This window comes from Panthera leo, chromosome D2 (assembly GCF_018350215.1).
Source record: "Panthera leo isolate Ple1 chromosome D2, P.leo_Ple1_pat1.1, whole genome shotgun sequence".
Taxonomy (NCBI): Eukaryota; Metazoa; Chordata; class Mammalia; order Carnivora; family Felidae; genus Panthera; species Panthera leo.
In genome coordinates, this window is record NC_056689.1 from 49,139,493 (window position 1) to 49,158,365 (window position 18,873).

Sequence of the window (18,873 nt, forward strand, 5' to 3'; positions counted from 1 at the left end):
ACGCAAAGGACTGAGAAATAGCCAATCAGAATAGGACCGCGGTGGCTTCCAGCCAATCAGCATTAAAGGAGGGCTGTTGCGGCCCGGCCGCGGATGAAGCCGCCTGCGAGGCTAGGGCCCAAGCAGTGTGGGCGGGGTTTTCTTGTAGCGGAAGCGGTTCAGTCCCTCTTCGCGAGGATTGGCTGCTCCGGTTCAACTGCGTGCTTGTCAAGGAGCCTCCCTATTACGCATGCGCAGTCACTCAGGTGCTTTTCGTAGCCCAGTAAAGGTCGGCGCTCCGGTCATGTCGCGTAGTGTCTTTGTCCATCCATTCATAGGTTCGCGCTCCCATAATGGTCACAGTCTTCCGGAAGTCGTGGTCTTCAGTAACTGGGACCCTAGAGGCTGAAGGATAGCTGAGGTGAAGGGACAGGACAGCTGGTGAGCCCAGAGCAGGTAAGGTAAGATAAGAGCAGGGCTGCCTGTTGAACAGGCAGGAGGAGGCGGGCTGCGTGAAGTGAGGCCAGAAAGCTGCCAGGGGACCTTGGACTTGGGGAGCGCTTCAAACTGAGGGCAAATTACAAGCCTGAAGACCTGTGCAAAAGGAGAGAAGTGGAAACGGTTCACCGAACTGAGGCCAGGCGACGTCACTTCTCGTTGACCTTTCATTGGGCTTCTGTTAGAGCTCAGTAATGCTTTCCTCCCACCCACAGGTCCACAGTTCCCTTAGCATCCTTGTCCAACTGCTGCTTATGTCTCTAATCAACCAGACCTCGCAGCTGTCCTCTTCATTTCCCAGGGGTACTCGATAGTCAACAACTTGTAACATAAACCTTCCTGTTGTCACACACACACACACACACACACACACACACACACACTCACAACCTATTTCAGAGTTCCGTATCTCAGGTCACCCCCTTATCCACGTGTCGCACAGGCTACTGCTAAGCACGTAAGGAAGGGGCCCAGGCACCTCTCACCCTGGCCGACAGCAGCTTCGTCTACAAGAGCAGCCTAAGCGAGTGCTTGCTACTTGGCAGGCTGTTTTCCAGGACTTTCCACGTGTTAACTCATGTCATCCTCACAACAGCCTATCTAGAGAGGATTCATCACCCGATTTCAGGATGAGGAGGTGAAGTGAATGGTTAAGTGAAGCTCTGGGCCACACAGCTGGAAGTGGCTACTTGGCCCCAGAGCTGGCGTTTAACCACCACTCTCCACAGTAAACTGTGCACATGATTTATTTCTAATATGATTTTATTTTATTAAAAAAGTATTTATTTATTTAGAGAGAGTGTGTGTGTACATGAGCCAGGGGAGGGGCAGAGGGAGAGAGGGAGAGAGAGAAGCCCAAGCAGGCTCTGTGCCACTAGTGTTTTAATATGATTTTATAACAGTTCTGTTGAGAAATTATTCACCTACCATACAATTACCCCATTTAAAGTGTACAGTTTAGGGGTGCCTGCTTAAGATTCTCTCTCTTTCCCCCTCTGCCTTTCTCCCCTGCTTGTGTTTTCTCTCTCTCTCTCTAAAATGAAAATTAAAGGGGTGCCTGAGTGACTCGGTTAAGCGTATGACTTTGGCTCAGGTCATGATCTCATGATTCATGAGTTCCAGCCCTTCATCGGGCTCTCTGTTGTCAGTGCAGAGCCTGGAGTCTGCTTCAGATTCTGTGTCTCCTTCTCTCTCTGCCTCTCCCCTGCTCATGCTCTGTCTCTTTCTCAAAATAAATAAACATTAAAAAAAATTAAAATAAAGTGTACAATTCAATGTTTTTTTTGGTATGTTCACAGAGCTTGTACACATTATTTTTAAAAATATATTTCTCTTTGATGTATGTGATTTTTATGCAGATAATGTCTAAATATTTTTTTAAATTTGTTTTTTTAATTTGTTTTTATCTTTTAAAATTAATTTATTTTTAGAAAGAGAGAGTGAGAGCAGGGGAGGGGCACAGAGAGAGGGAGAGAGAGCATCCCAGGCACATGGTCAGGGTGCAGAGCCCGATGTGGGGCTCGAACTCACGAAACCGTGAGATGACCTGAGTCAAAATCAAGAGTTGGCCGCTTAGCCAACTGAGTCACCCAGGTGCCCCTAAAAAAAATTTTTTTAAGTAATTTCTATACACAATGTGGGGCTCAAACTAAAAACCCCAAGATCAAGAGTCACATACTCTACAGGCTAAACTAGCCTGGCACCCCTAGATATTTTGAATCAGTGAGTGTACTTTTTATTTTCACTAGGGTGGCAATTGTCAAAAAGTTGGTATCACTATACAAGTACTATGTATGCCATGCTTTTTAAAATAAGTTATAGGGGTTCCTGGCTGGATCAGTTGGTAGAGTGTGAGACTCTTGACCTTGGGGGTCATGAGTTCAAGCCCCACCTTGGGGGCAGAGTTTACTAAAAAAAAAAAAAAAAGAAAAAGAAAGAAAAGAATATAAGTAATAATTTGATTTTGCAACTTTCAAAGTATTTTCACTCTAACATAATTACTGGATATCTATTTAATAACTCCACATGTATTTTGAATTGCACTACAGTTTTGGCACTTTTCCAGGAACTGGGGGTTCTGAACCAGGCAATGCAAAGCTCTGGCCTTGAGTGGCTGGGATCACAGTGAGGGCAGTGAGCTGGAAAAAGAAATAGATGGTACAGTATTTCAAGTACTGATTGACAGGTGTAGTGAAGACACAGAAAGTGGCTGAGATACAGAGTGATGGGGAGGACAGACAGCTTTCTTAGTTAGACTGGTAGGTCAGAATTGGTCAGTGATAGAAACATAGGTTTAAAACATTTCTCTGCCACAGTCATACATTTTCCTTTGCCACTTTTTTTCTGGCTAAACTGAGCCAATGAAGTCAAACATACCCAGATTTTAGATTAGAGCATAATTTACAAAAAGGGTTTCTTATCTAGAGCCAGTGCCTTTCATTCCAAGAAATGTCTCTCCATCAAATCTGTTTATCTTGTTAAAACAAGACAACAGGCCCCCATATGGAGATACTTCTGCTAAGCCACATCACCAAACTTAGACTTAATTTAATTACAGTTTGACTCTGAAATGGCATCTTAAACCAGTCAATCAGGAACTACCTGATCAGCAGTAGAGGGGTAATCTGCCTGATAACCCCTGCCTTCTCTTAAAGGAAAGTGACCTTGGCACAGCCAATCCACTTTTTGCTAGTATAACTTCTTTGTTTCCTCTCCCTTTTGCCTATAAAAGTCTCTTATTTCACCTCAGACCTCCTTTCTTTCTGCTAGATGGGATGTTGCCAGATTCATGAATCACTGAATAAAGCCAATAAATAAGATCGTTAAAATTTACTCGGTTGAATTTTGTTTTTTTAACAATCTATCTCTTTATATAAGTTATAATAAGTGTTTGATAAGGAAAATTACGTAGTTATTTGGCAGTATTAGAATAAAAGAATGTTTTTACTGGCATTGTTAAAGTTGAAAGACTAAAAACCGTGTTCGTGTTTGAGAGACCAAAGACACTATGATTGGAAAGGGTCTGCACTGAAGCTGGTTTTAGTTCTGTGTTTGTTAGCAATGTTGACTGTGAATGTCAGTAGTTTCTAGAAGCTTGTCTGTTAAATTGAAGAAAGCATTGAATTTGTGACCGCTTGAAATCTGGATTCAAATGCAGTCAAAGCTGGACAAAGTCTTTGTTGTCTCCACTGCATTAGCTAATTTAAAAACCCTGCAACGTTTTGCAGTTTCACCAGTACACAAAGGCACTTAGTGTTTTGTTCTACTCCAATCAGACTACAAAAGAGAATAACAAGTACCTCCAAACAATGTTTACCAAACTAAAAAGAACTATTGAGAAATTAAAGTTCACTAAACAATGAGAAATAAATCATATTTTAAAAACTGAGCAGCAGTTTTAACTTTTTGCTTGTAATGTAAAAGTAAAATGCCTGTTAGTTTGATGTGTAAAGTCTTGAGAGCTATTAATTACCTTCAAATTCTTAGTAAACTAGTAAAATATTAATGTATTAACTTGTAATGATCAACATTGGGATTTTCCACAGTGAGTGCTGAAGCCATCCCCTCCGCCACACAGCCCTTGGAGAACCAGTTTTGCTGCTAGAGGTGGGTGGAGTTTGCTGTGTTCTACCCTTTCATCCTGGGTGACTGAGACCTTCTAGGCTTCTAGATCTAGGTACAGGGGGGTACACAGGTCTAAGTTCCATTTTTAAAGGGGTACACCTGTCTTAAGAACAACATTGCTTCTGAAAACTGAAGTGCAAACCTGATGCCCAGGAGCGATGCCCTGGGTGTGTCCCTTGGAAAACAGATACACCTGCCCCAGAAGACCCCCGCAGGCAGATCCCAGAAGTGGAAGCTGAAGCTCACACAATGCCAGAAGTTCTTTCTAGGAAGAGAACATAAAACCATTAACATAATGTTTGTGCAAAAGTTTGTTCATATATACTTTAAGATTTTACTTTTTATTAAAAAAAATTTTTTAATGTTTATTTATTTTGAGAGAGAGAGAGAGAAAGCATGAGCTGGGGAGGGGCAGAGAGAGAGAGACTCCAAAGCAGGCTCCAGGCTCTGAGCTGTCAGCACAGAGCCGATGTAGGGCTCAAACTCACAAACCGTGAGATCACCACCTGAGCTGAAGTCGGATGCTCAACTGACTGAGCCACCCAGCTGCCCCTTAAGATTTTATTTTTAAGTGGTCTGTATACCTAAGGTGGGGCTCGAACCTACGACCCTGAGATCAAGCCTGGCATGCTCTACCAACAGAACCAGCCAGGCATCCCTGAAAGTTTATATTGATTTGGAATGACAAAGCAGAGCAATTGCAAATTTAGAAAAGCTGACACAGAATTTTTAATGCAACAAATTTTAAAATTGTCAAAATGTGAATTTTACTGGTAACATTAACTGCATAAGCTTGTCACTACTTCATCTGATCGTGATTTTAAATATTTTAAATTAGAATATATAAAATTAGAATAATTTCTATGGGAAAGAATGGAAGATAATGAAGTCTTCCTTCTTAGCCTGATTAACTCTTCTAAAAACATTTTTACTGAAATTTAGAAAACTTGTTTCTAGCTTCACAATGTATCATTGCTAATGTCTTGTAAAAGTTTTGGGTGCTGTCAAATTTGGGAAAACCTCTACTGGGTTGTTTTTTTTTTTAATTTTTTTTTTTTTAACGTTTATTTATTTTTGAGACAGAGAGAGACGGAGCATGAACGGGGGAGGGTCAGAGAGAGGGAGACACAGAATCTGAAACAGGCTCCAGGCTCTGAGCTGTAAGCCCAGAGCCCGACACGGGGCTTGAACTCACGGACCATGAGATCATGACCTGAGCCGAAGTCGGCCCCTTAACCGACTGAGCCACCCAGGCGCCCCTCTACTGAGTGTTTTTTTATGCACGAGCAGCCATATTTCAGGGTGTTTCACTTTTTTTTTTTTTTTTTAATGTTTATTTATTTTTGAGAGAGAGGCAGAGCGTGAGCATCGGAGGGGCAGAGAGAGAGGGAGACACAGACTCCAAAGCAGGCTCCAGGCTCTGAGCTGTTGGCTCATAGCCCAACGCTGGACTCCAACTCACAGACAGTGTGATCGTGACCTGAGCTGAAGTCGGAAGCTTAACTGACTGAGCCATCCAGTCGCCCCAGTTACCTTTTCTTGTGTATTTCCCACTCTTCACCATTCTTTGAATTGGTGATGCTGGGTGACCACACTGGAGGTTTGCTCCAGAGGCCTTGGAAGGGACCCTGGGAGTGTATGTGGGGAGGGAGGGACCAGGTGGGTGAAGAGGGTCTTGGAGAGTGAGGAAGAGGTCTATGTGGAGCCTGGACGGTGTGTGGGAGGGAGGTCTGGCTAAGGGGGTTGGGGGACAGGGTGTGCGTGTGTTGAGGGGGGAGTCCCATTGTGGGGAGGAGACCACGGTGTGGGGGCACACACTAGAGGAGGGCTGGAAGCAGGGTAGTGGCCAGAGCTTGGGGGGATCAGACTTGGAGTTGGGGCTTGGGACCTGGGCCAAGATCGCCTGGGCTTGTGTGGGTGAGGGGCCTGGAGTGGGGGTTAGGGACACTGAGAAACTGGAGAGGGGGCTGGGGTGTGGGAGGAGGCCCAAGTGTGGGTGGAGCTGGGTGTGGTAAGGGGCTCAGGCCCTGGAGTGGGGAGTTATGGGTGGGCGTGCCCTGACTTTGAGGAAGAGTCCCTGATGTGGGACCTGTAGACAGGAGGGTGGATCCCAGAGCCTGCAGAGTGGCTAGGATTAGGGATACCGGAACTTTGTGGCAATCTGGCTATGGGAGGTGTGGGGGAGGGGGTCAGGATGTGGGTGGACGTGGGTGGGGGTCAAGGGGGCTGGTGGTGGAGGGTTTTCTGCCTGTAGGCCTAGGCCCCAGGAAATGGGGGAAGCTGGGGTGTGGGACCCCTAAGCTTAAGTTTCAGTAGCTTTAGTAGCTCAGAAATGTTCCCACTAGGACTGTTTTGTTTTTAGTGTTTATTTATTAATTTATTTTGAGAGAGAAAGAGCGAGAGCATGTAAACAGGGGAGAGGGGTAGAGAGAGGGAGAGAAAGAGAATCCTAAGTAGGCTCCGCACTGTCAGCACAGAGCCCAACATGAGGCTTGGTCCCACAAACTGTGAGATCGTGACCTGAGCAGAAATCAAAGGTCTATTGCTTAATGGACTGAGCCACCTAGGCGCCCCAGGACTGGGTTTGATAGAAGAAAACCCAGAAACAGTGTAAATAACCATTGACCAGAGAAAGATAATTACAGCATTTTGTGGGTTAGAACTTTATTCGGCAGTGAAATGAGTGATTTAGTCATGGATTAAGGTAAAAACCAGTGTATCGAATGAAAAAAGTTGTAGAGGAATGCCATTTTTATATAGTTCAAGACTATATATGTAGTAAAGCCATAAATGAAAATACTAGAATAGATAATAATTTAAAAAGTAAGGGACACCTGGGTGACTCAGTAGGTTAGGCATGGGTCTGTTGATTTCGGCTCAGTTCACGGAGCCCATGTCGGGCTCTGTGCTGAGCCTGGAGTCTGCTTGAGATTCTTTCTCTGTGTCTCTCTGCCCCCCACCCCCAAATAAATAAGTAAATAAGCTTAAAAAAAATGAGTGCACAGTTCAGACTGGAGTTTCCTCTGAAAAGTGAGGAACGGAGTGAGGCCTCGTGTGCACGGGAAACTTCACCTGCCTCGGTAATTATTGGGTCTGTTAAAGTTGACCCGGTGCCGCCTGTTTGGCTTTTCCGTTGTACAAGAGAATGACGCAGAGCACAGGTAGCAGAATGAAGCACGGTTAATGACTGGCAGGAGAAGGCTATGAAGGAGCAAAGGGACTGGTAATTTGAGGAAGGCCTTCCAGGTTTTTCATGGGAATGGTACAGCTGGTGTCTGAAATGGGAATAGAGGGATTATTCGGAAGACCAGCAGCTGTGGTTTGGACAGCTTGGACTTGACAAGGAATGGAGGGAATGTTCTGAGGCTAGCAGCTGTAGGCTGGGCAGGCCAGACTTTCTGGAGAGGGATGCAGAAGAAGAGGTGGGGCTAAGTGGTGTGGAGGGATGAGGAGGCCCAGCTGAGGAGACAGGACATTTGAAAGCCACTATAGCCAAGTCTCACATCTCAGGTCCTATAGGGTCTCTCACGACATTTAATTCGATGCAATGGATGAATTTAGAGTCACTGTGCCCATTTTACAGACAAGAAACGGAAATCTGGACTGATTCAGTGAATTTGCCAAGGCCAGTCTGACCCCAAAGTCCCTGGTCTTAGCACTGTTCAATACCACACTTTGCAGCATTAACTCATTGACTCCTCACAACAGCACTATGAGGTTGACCCTATCAGTGTTCTGTTCTCTAGTCGGGGAAGTGGAGGCACAGAGAGCCAGATGGTAATCGATGAGACCAGAATTAGAATCCAGGTCGGGTCCCATAATCTAGGCCTCAGGCCAGGGACAGTGGCGGGAGTGGAAGTGCTTGTGGAAGAAAACAATGTGGCCAGGGGGTGGCACGCGGTAGGGAATATACGAGGGGAATAATGGATTGAACGTGGGAGTTCTCATTTCCCATCTTCTATGTCCCTCTCCTGTTAACTCACCCCGAATTCTCCCAGAGCCTGTGAGTGCCTACATGGAGGCAGTGCTGGTTCTACTGATGAAGCCGTGAACTGAGCAGACTGCACGGGGCAGATGAATTCGATTCATCGGCCCGGCAGGGGTCTTCACTGAAGAACCCCAAGACAGATTGTTGGGCCCTCCAAATTCACAGCTGTTTATCAACCTCAGTGGGACAGCCAGTTGGGAGAAAACCCACAGTCAGTTTTGTTTTCTCCTAGGCAAATGCTATAGATGTTTTTATGTATGAAAATAGACATTATGTATATGAAAGAGGACAGGCAAACACTCACCAGGAGGAGTGCTGGCTGAAGACACCATGGCAGCCAGGTTTGGGAAGCTGGAGAGTGGGACCTCCCACAGCAGAGGCAGCACCCTCGTCTGTCCTAGGGAACGCCCTGAGATAAGCTAATTTGTGCTAGAGAATCCCAGAAAGAAGTAGGAATTACAGTGCCCCGGACCTTCTGAAAGTGGGTGTTCAGATTTGCTGGAGGACTGCCTGGAAGTCCCCTTGAAGGGCAGGGGTAAGTGTTTTTCCTGGTACAGGATCCTCTTGCCTGGCCATTCTGTGTATCTGTGGCTCTGAGTTCCTTGGTGTCACTTTCTGGGTCTGACTTGGACTCTCTTTCCCTCCCTCTAGCTATCCCTCATCGCTCTGGGTCTCTGAGTTGTTTGCATCCTTATTTCTGTATCTTTGCTATATCCAGGTGTCTCTCACAACTTCCCTGAGCCTGCTCGACTGGGAAATTTCTGTGACTCCAGATGTTCTGTTTTAGTGCCCTCCAGGCCAGGCCCAGCAATTAGCCCCTCGGGGTACAACCCTACTAGGCGTGAAGCCAGTGGTTAGCTCACCACCCAGGGTCCTTTCTGGGGCGTGGCCTTTGAGTCAGGCCAAGCAAGGGTGTGGGATCCCAGGGCAATTTTCATTTGTGGGAGCAGGGCAGAGCCCACCCCCAGTAGCCACAAGGTGGCAGTAGAGGACTGTTGCAGCAGCATTCTTTTCCCTACTGCACTCTCACTGTTGAGACACTTCCAGGTTAGAGGGAGTAGATTTGGGGTGTCAGCGAATTCGTTCAAACCTGAAGTTTACTTTAAAAATCAGGACTAGCCCACCAATTTTCATGACATTTAAAAGGTTTGTAGAGTTACTACTGTGCTAGACGTTCCTTGTTGAGCCCCAGTTTCCTTTCCTCTAACCTGGGGATAATAGAATAATCTACCCAGTGGAGGTAATGTGAAATGAGACCTGGTACAAACTTAGTGTATAATGACTTTGAGTAACTTTACCGTCACATGCTTGGATCCTTTTTCACCACTGGCTGGTGCTATTCCTTTGGGTCAGTGTTCCCACGGGCACCCTAGGGCAGGACCATCCTTGGCTTGACCTGGCTGGAGTTTTGGTGGGAAAAACTTGTATTCATTGTGTCCAGATGCCTTAACACCTATACTTCACTAATCATTAAGTATCTGAATATGTATTTTTTGAATCACTGAATACATCCTATCTATCAAGAAGTGTACAAAAAAGTCTGTATAAGGTCCATTTAAGCATTATATTTATCTAACCACTGTATAGATGGAAACACCTGTCTACAAAGATAAACATGTATTTTTGCATATTTTGCTATTTCTCCACTTGGAATCAATTTTAGCACTATTCTACACTTTTTCTTCACGTTGTCAATATTTATGTAACCACTATATCAAAAATAAATAAACATTAAAAAAAAATGACTTGGGGCACCTGGGTGGCTCAGTTGGTTAAGCATCCGACTTCGGCTCAGGTCATGATCTCATGGGTCGTGGGTTTGAGCCCCGTGTCAGGCTTTGTGCTGACAGCTCAGAGCCTGGAGCCTGCTTTGGATTCTGTGTCTCCCTCTCTCTCTGCCCCTCCCCTGCTCTCACTCTCTCTCTCTCTCTCTCTCTCTCAAAAATAAATAAACAGTAAAAAAATTTTTAAATGACTTTACAAAGCTTTTTATTGAAGTATAATATACACATGGAAAAGTATGCCTAAGTGTCTAACTTGATGAATCTTTGCAAAGTGAGCACACCTGGGTATCCAGCATGCAGCTCAAGAACCAACATTACCAGGACCCAGAGACCCCACAGGCCTCCTTCCACTTGGCCCGAGTAATAACTCTTTGAACTTCTAACCCCTAGATTTGTTTTTCTGGCCTTTGAACTTCATATAAATGGAATCAAACAGGCTGTCTTATTTTAGGCATTTGTGAGCTTTTCTCATATAGTCAAGGCCTTTTTATTCTCATTATTTTATGGTATTGCCTTGTTATTGTATATTATTCAATTTATTTATTATTTTTTTGAGTTTTATTTATTTATCTTGAGAGAGAGAATAAGCAGAGGAGGGGCAGAGAGAGGGAGAGAGAGAATCCCAAGCAGGCTCTGCACTGTCAGTATGGAACCCAATGTGAGGCTCGATCCCACAAACCATGAGATCATGACCTGAGCTGAAATCAAGAGCTGGACACTTAACCGATTGAGCCACCCAGGTGTCTCTATTTATTATTTTTTTTAAAGGTTCTTTTTTTTTTTTAATGTTTATTTATTTTTGAGAGAGAGAGGATGCATGCACAAGCGAGGGAGGAGCAGAGAGAGAGGGAGACACAGTGTGAAATGGAACAACCACTGTTCCCTTGCACCCCTGGAGGCTTGGCATTTTCCAATGTTTTTATGTTAACCTTTTTGGTAGGTGAGCTTTTAATCTGCGTTTCCCTGATAACTAATTAAATGGGGCTGCTTCTCATATGCTTCTTAGTCATTTGCATCATCTCTCAGGAACAATGGGTCTTCTTTTTTTTAATAAATATATAGAGAGAGAGGCAGAGAGAGAGAGAGAGAGAGAGAGAGAGAGAGAGAATCTCAAGTAGGCTCCACACCCAGTGTGTAGACCGATGTGGGGCTTGATCTCATGACTGTGAGATCATGACCTGAGCTGAAATCAAGAGTCAGATGAGCCATCCAGGCATCCTAGGAACTATGGGTCTTCTGTGTCTTCTTCTGTTAGATGATCTTTCCCTTTAATTTGTAGTAATTCTTTACTTTCTTGATGCAGTATGTTGCCTTCTCACTTTCTTTAATGATCTTTTTTTTATGAACAGAAATTATTAAATTGAAAATTTCCAGTTTATCAATTTTCTTTTTATGGTCAGTGCTTTTTACTTGCCATTAAGAAATGTTTGCCAACTTTAAGGTCATGAAGGTATTCTCCTTTGTTTTTCTTTTAAAGCTTTGTGTATATATTTTTTACCCTCACATGTAGATCAGCACTCCATTTGGAACTGATTGTATGGTGTCAGATAGGAGTCTTTTCCATGTGGGAATCTAGTTGGCCCAGTACTGTTTATTGAAATGTATATCTAAATATCTACATATTTTTCTCTTAAAATTTTTTTAAATCTTTATTCGTTAAAAAATTAAAAAAAAAAATCTTTATTTTTTGAGGGAGAGTGTGCAGACAGGGAAGGGGCAGAGAAAGAAAGAGACACAGAATCTGAAGCAGGTTCCAGGCTCTGGGCTGTCAGTACAGAGCCCGACATGGGACTCGAACCCACGAACTGTGAGATCATGACCTGAGCTGCAGTTGGATGCTTAACTGACTGAGCCACCCAGGTGCCCCTGCAGTGGTAATTTACAACACACCATCTTTTGGTCCATCCTGCCCCTGCCCAGCTTCTCCATCCTCTTTTTGAGATTAACTCCCACGTGGCTTGTACCAAATCCTTGTTTCAGAATCAGCCTCTGGGGCACTGGAAATCAAGGCACAGTCTAATACAAATGATCACTTTCTTTAATATTCTAATACTGCTAGAACTTTAGAACATTTGAACTCCCTTAACTTCTCATCAATTGCTGCATTATTGCTGCATTATTGCTCTCATGGATTTTATTTTACTATTATTTTTAGTTTAGAGAGAGGGAGAGAGCGAGCATATGATCAGGGGAGAGGGGCAGAGAAAGAGAGAGAGAATCTCAAGCAGGTGCCATTCTCAGCACAGAGCCCAAGGCAGGGCTTGATTCCATGACCCTGAGATCATGACCTGAGCCAAAATCAGGAGTATGATGCTCAAGCAACTGAGCCCCCCAGGCACTCCTGCTGTCATGTATTTTAGTTCTATGTGTATATAGAGGTATTTTTTCTCTTTTAAAACAGCTTTATTGAGATATAATTCACATACTATACAATTTACCCATTTAAAGTGTACAACTGAAGGTTTTCAGTATATCCACGGATAGGTGCAACCATTACCACAACTGCATTTTAGATTTTCATTACATCAAAAAGAAACCCCACACTATGTCAGCTATACTTCAATTAAAAAAAGAAAAAAAAAAGAGGTAACATTACCTACGCCCGTCCCCCACCCCACCCCAAAGCAAAACCCAGCTCACAGCCTTTAGCTCTCATCTTCCTAACACCTTGTCCTCTTAGCTCTAAACAACCACTAATCTATTTTGTGTCTTTCTATTTCCCTATTCTGGACTTTCATATAAATGGAATCATATATTGTGTGGCCTTTTATGACAGGCTTTTTACAGGTAACCATGTTTTCAAGGTACTTCTGTGTTGTAGCATATGTCAACACTTCATTACTTTTTAAATTATTTTTACTTTTTTAATTCTTTTTAATTTTGAGAGGGAGTATGAGTGGGAGAGAGGTGCAGAGGGAGGAAGAGAGAGAATCTTAAGCAGGCCCCATGCTTAGCGCAGAGCCCTATGCGAGTCTCCATCCCACAACCCTAGGATCATAACCTGAGCCAAGATCAAGAGTTGGACGCTTAACTGACTGAGCCACCCAGGCGCCTAGCACTTCATTGCTTTTTTTTTTTTTTTTTTAATGTTTATTTATTTTTGAGAGAGAGACACACACAGAGCACAAGCTAGGAGGGGCAGAGAGAGAGGGAGACACAGAATGCGAAGCAGGATCCAGGTTCCGAGATGTCGGCACAGAGCCAGACGTGGGGCTCAGACTCACAAACAGTGAGATTGTGACCTGAGCTGAAGTCAGACGCTTAACCGACTGAGCCACCCAGGCACCCCACTACATTCTTTTTTATAGCCAAACGATATTCCATTGTGTGAGTATATCATGTTTTGTTTTCCATTCATCCACTGATGGACATTTGAGTTGTTTCCACCTTTTGGCAATTAGGAATAATGGTGCTATAAACATTTATATACAAGTTTTAGTGTAGAAATATGTTTTCATTTCTTTTGGGCATATACCTGTAAGTGTAATTTTTGCGTCATATGGTAACTCTATTTAATCGTTTGAAGAACTCAGACATTTTACATTCTCACAGTATGTAGTGTTCCAACTTCTTTATGTCTCCATCAATACTTATTGTTAGCTAATTTTTTTGATTCTAGACATCCCAGTGGGTGTAAAGTGGTATCTTTGTGGTATTGATTTGCATTTCTCTGACGACTAATGTGTCACGTTTCTTTTCATGTGCTTATTGGCCATTTGTGTATTTTTGTTGGAAAAATGTATCTTGAGATCCTTTGCTCACTTATAAACTGGGTTATTTGTCTATTCTTTCATTCTTTTTGATGCTATTGTGAGCATTTTAGTAAGTTAATTTTTGGATGGTTCATTGCAAGTGTGTAGAAATACAATGGGCTTTTGTATATTCATATTTTATCCCGTAACCTTGCAGAACTCATTTATTAGTTCTAATAGGTTTTTTTTTTTTTTTTTTTTTTTTTTTAGTGGATTCTTCAGGATTTCCTATAAACAAGATCATGTCATTTGTGAATAGAGACAGTTTTTACTTCTTTTCTTTACAATCTCGATGCTTTTTATTTCTTTTTCTTGCTTAATTGCCCTGGCTATCACCTCCAGTACATTTTATTTTGAATGTTTATTTATTTTTGAGAGAGAGAAAGACAGAGTGCAAGCGGGGGAGCGGCAGAGAGAGAGGGAGACACAGAATCTGAAGCAGGTTCCAGGCTCTGAGCTGTCAGCACAGAGCCGATGTGGGGCTCAAAATCATGAACCGTGAGGTCATGACCTGAGCCGAAGTCAGACGCCTATACCCGATTGAGCCACCCAGGTGTCCCATCCTCCAGTACAATTTTGAATAGAAGAGGCAAGAGCAGATACCCTTGTCTTTTTCCTGATCTTAGGAGAAAAGCAATGTGAATACAGATTCCCCACCACTTGTTCTGGCTTGCTTTGGTTCTTGTTTGCTTGCTTATTTGCAGATGAGCTTCCCTCATCTGCTAAATGTGAAATCTGTTTCCCCTGCAATGTGGAGCCTCTGATGACACCCTTCAGAGTGTGCAGTCTTGAGCATGTGCCACTTACCCTGGGGTGATAATGCTGTTAGTAGGGCTCTTTTTGAGTGTGTCTTTCCTTGATCTCTCTGTTAAGCTGTCTGCCTCATTTTGTATTACATCAATATGTTAGGTTCCACTAATTACTGGCTAATAGCTGTATTATTTTCTACCGTGCCCTGGGGCATAAATTGTTCATTGGTCTGATCCAATTAAATTCAGGCAAGGGTAGTTTCAGAGGCCACTTTTTGAGTAGGTGGGCTATTCTTAGCTCTCTTTTCTCTTGGTTATCTCTAGTGAATTAGCTGGCCTATGGTTTAGTGTGTTGCTCTTAATTAAGAGGAACTATTGTTTTTAAGAGTGTCCTTAAATTTGAACTTCTCTACGCTCAATTTCAAATAAAATCAATTCCTTTGGTGAGAGCTTCAGAGCTCTCTTTTCTAACTGGCTGCCTTTCCCCCAGGCAATATCTGTGATCCACTATTTAGGGAGCTGAGTGGGTTTGGTAGCCCCTGGTCTTCTCAGCTTGTTTTTCTGGTGTGGGACCTCTCTCTGCCCTAGAAATGATGGGGCAGGAGTGATCAGGACCTCAGAATTCTTGGCCTGCTTCCCCTGGGCTAGAACCTCCATTCTGTAGGTTGAGAACAGGAGCCCTTGACCTCTTGGCTACACTCACCAGTAACTTAGCCCCTTCAACTTGGAGTTGGAGATGAGAAGTGCTGGTAGCTTGCTTCTCCTGGTGAAATACAGTAACCCTTTGTATAAGAAAAACACTCCTGGGGCATCTTGATGGCTTAGTTGGTAGAGCATGAGAGTCTTGATCTCAGAATTGTGAGTTTGAGCCACACTTTAGGTGTGGAGATCACTTAAAAGTAAAATCTTGAAAACAAAGAAAAACACTCCTGTGTTTCTTTTATTCTCATACCACTGTAACAACTCACAACACTCCTGACACTAGATGTGTGTGTTTCCCACCCATCATGCAGTTCTGCAACACCAGCCAGTTGTCCTACAATTCAATTCAGTTCTGACACTACCTGGAGTTAGTGTTAGATCCCACAGTCTAAGGGTTCACCCCTGCAAGACTGCCCCACTTCAAGTTAATCTGTTGATTTAAGTAACCTCTACACCCAGTATGGGGCTTTAACTCACACTCCTGAGATCAAGAGTTGCATGCTCTTCTGACTGAGCTAGCTAGGTCCTCCCAAAGGACAGCCCCACTTCAGATGCCAATGGCAAGTTCCAGATTATCATCTGTACTTATGACTACATGGCTATAAATTGGGGTTCCTATAACCCCCTCCTAGGGGTTGATAACTTGCTGGAGTGGCTCACAGAACTCAGGAGAATACTGATTTATGTTTGCCAGTTTATTATAAAGGGTATGATAAAGGATATGAATAAGCAGTCAGATGAAGTGATACGTGAGGTCTGGAAAAGTCCCGAGAGCAGGAGCTTCTGTCCTCGTGGAGTTGGGATATGTCACCCTCCTGGCATATAAGTGTGTTCACGAACCCAGATCTTCGAATCCCATACTTTGGGGATTTTATGGAGGCTTCATTCCATACATGGAGGCATGATCTATCATTAACTCAATCTTCAGTCCCTCTGGAGGATGGGCAGTGGGGTTGAAAATTTCAAATTTCTAATCATGGCTTGGTCTTTCTGGTGACCAGCTCCCATCCCAAAGCTATCCAAGAGCCCACCAAGAGTTGCCTCATTAGGATAAAAGACACTCCTATCACCCGGGAAACTCTAAGGGATTTAGGAGCTCTGTGTCAGGAACCGGGATCAAAGATCAAATATTAGAACAAAAAATGCTCAAAGTGCTCTTATCACTTAGGAAATCACAAGGGTTTTAGGAGCTCTCTGTCAGGAGCTGGGGGCAAAGATAGATACTGCCTATTAGTTTACACACTTGGTCGGGGACTGAGGGAAGAGGGAGCCTTGTCTTCTTGGCTACATCCGCCCAGAGTAGAGCTTCCCTCAAACTGAGCTGGGGAGAGGGGAGGAGAGAGGGAATAGGATGCGGTTCAAATCCCAGACTCTCGCTGGCCTTACTGAGTTTTAGTAGCTTTTCTTGAATAAATGTTTCTTCACTGACTGAATGCCCTTAGGACAATTTCCAGAAACTTTAAATGGTGTAGTTTTTAAAAAATAGTGTTTACCAGCTTTGCTTGTTTCCCTGGGAAGTGGGTCTGTGGAGCTCCTCGTGCTGCCATCCTGACGAGGCAACTCGGGGCAACTCGGTGAGGCGAGCGGAATTTCTTAGCAGTGCTACAGTCTCCACAGAGATCCTCAGAGAAAGACCCTCCAGCTCGGTTCTGCCCTCGGGCACGCCCCCTCCAACATCAGTAGGAAGGACTTGTTATCAGTTATCACATGTCTTTATTTAGCACTTAAGTATGTGTGTCCCCATTTTGTTCCATAGTTTTTACCAAAAGCCCCTGTCCTTCCTTCCTCCTCTGCTCCAGCAGGGATAGAATCGCAGATGGCGCAGCCCGCGGTGGCTCTCAGCATTCCCCGTGTGATCTGCTAACAACCTACCTTTCAAAGCTTACTAGTACTTCTCACTTTTCACTGCCTTGTCCTTTCCTTTGGCAAGATTCCTTCCTTCATGAGGAAGGGGGTCCCAGGGCAAGTTAGAAAGGCCAGAAATCATCTTGGAGTCCAAGGGCAGCCCCCCGGAGCGGGGGGGGGGGGGTGTCCATAGGGATAAGCTCCAAGTACCCTGACACCAGATGGCCTCATGGCAGGCAAGTGGGGCCAGCGGCTGAAGGAAGCTGTGTGCTCTGCAGGGTTGTAGTGTGAGTGCCTGACAGCAAGCTTTGGAGAGCCCAGACCTCCAGGGCCAAGGCATTCATCTCGGGAGACAGACCACCAGCTGGCCGACACAGCTACCAGCTACACAAGTGGGTAAGGAGCCGAGCCTGCACCACCCAGGAGGCTCCCCTCTTCCAGACCCCTGGGTGATAACCGACCACTTGAGTGACCCCACTTTTCCCTTCCCACCCAAATTCCCGCTCTTATGTTTTGAACTTGCCAATAAAGAGTGAATCCGCGAAACCCTAGGCCCCACCCCCACCCCCCTACCCCCCTCAGGCACCAAGGAGAAGCAAGTGGCTGAGTGTGGCTTCAGAGTTGGGCCTGCCTTGCCGTCCTGCTGTGGGGGAGCACGTGGACGTGAGGAAAGATTTGGGCTGTGCTCATTCCCTCCTCCGACCCTTTCCAGAAATTCTATTTCTTCTTCAATTTCCCCTTCCCAGGAAAGCTTCCCAACTTCTATAGCTTTATCCCGCTACCTCCTCCTGCTCCCCCCGAACTTTGTCACGCCCTTCTCCAGACTTTGCCACTCCACCTTCCGCTACAGGTGGTTGGCTTCCTCTGTGTGCCTCACCCAACCCGAGAGCTCCTTGGCGGGCAGCCATGCCTCACATGCACCACAGCGGCCCTGGAGCCTGCGGCCGGGTGGCCAGAGTCCACAAATGTCTGCTCCACGCCTGATCGCTGCTGCAGCTGCAGACAAGGGGCCTGTGTACAGTGGGCACCTGGTGTGGGCCTCTCCGTCAGCAGGTCCGGGGGAGACTTTGCAGAGAGAACGCCAGTGGCGGTCACTGCGCTACGGCCACACCCATCTGGGACAGACGGTAATCCAGTTACCAGGGAGAAGTTCCCAGGAATAAAGATTCGGAGGTCGGTTTCCCGTTCCTGACCTGGTGCCGTCTCCACGGGCTTGGTGGACAAACTTGACCTGCAGCGAGCCAGAGCCTCAGGCTTCGTGGCTGCCACCGGCCAGGGCTTCTGTTAGACCTGCAGAGACAAGGAAGCACCGCGAACTGCCTGCGGTTTGCTGCCAGGAGAGTTGATGGAATCGACAGCAGGGCACTCACCTACATATCCTGCTGTGGACACCTGGCAACATTTATGAAATCTGGGGCTGTCACATTGTTTTCTGTGTATTTAAGGGAAAAAATGTAATTTAAAAAATGAATAGGGCCGCCTGAGTGACTCAGTAGGTTAAGCGTCCTACTTCGGCTCAGATGATCTCGCAGTTCGTGAGTTCGAGCCCCGCATCAGTCTCCGTGCTGACAGCTTGGAGCCTGGAACCTACTTCGGATTCTGTGTCTCCCTCTCTCTCTACTCCTCCCCCACTCGTGCTCTGTCTCTCTCTGTCTCTCAAAAATAAATAAAAAACATTAAAAAATTTAAAAATGAATAGCAGACACAGAGTGAGTGCATTGAGCAAACAGAAGCCTGGGAGCCTCTCAGAAAACAACAGGATCTTTGTGTGGCTTATGGTGCGGTGTCCCAAGGTAAGACTGAAAGTCTGACATCCGGAAGGAGGCAGAGGCTTGACTTCAAGCCCCCAAAGTTAGGCTAGTACTTTAGGTGCTGCTCACCCTGCCTGGAGAAATGAGGTAAGAACCACCCCTGAGGGGGTGTCTGAGTGGCTCAGGTGGTTAAGCGTCCGG

General features: G+C 45.0%; 1 long non-coding RNA gene across 1 annotated transcript; it reads left to right on the plus strand.

Annotated features, from left to right (window-relative positions):
• Positions 1 to 86: 86 nt before the first annotated feature.
• Positions 87 to 17,467, plus strand: LOC122202754. Its single transcript, XR_006194861.1, has 3 exons — positions 87 to 435; positions 4,023 to 4,083; positions 17,200 to 17,467. It is a non-coding gene; the product is annotated as an uncharacterized LOC122202754 (long non-coding RNA).
• Positions 17,468 to 18,873: the final 1,406 nt, after the last annotated feature.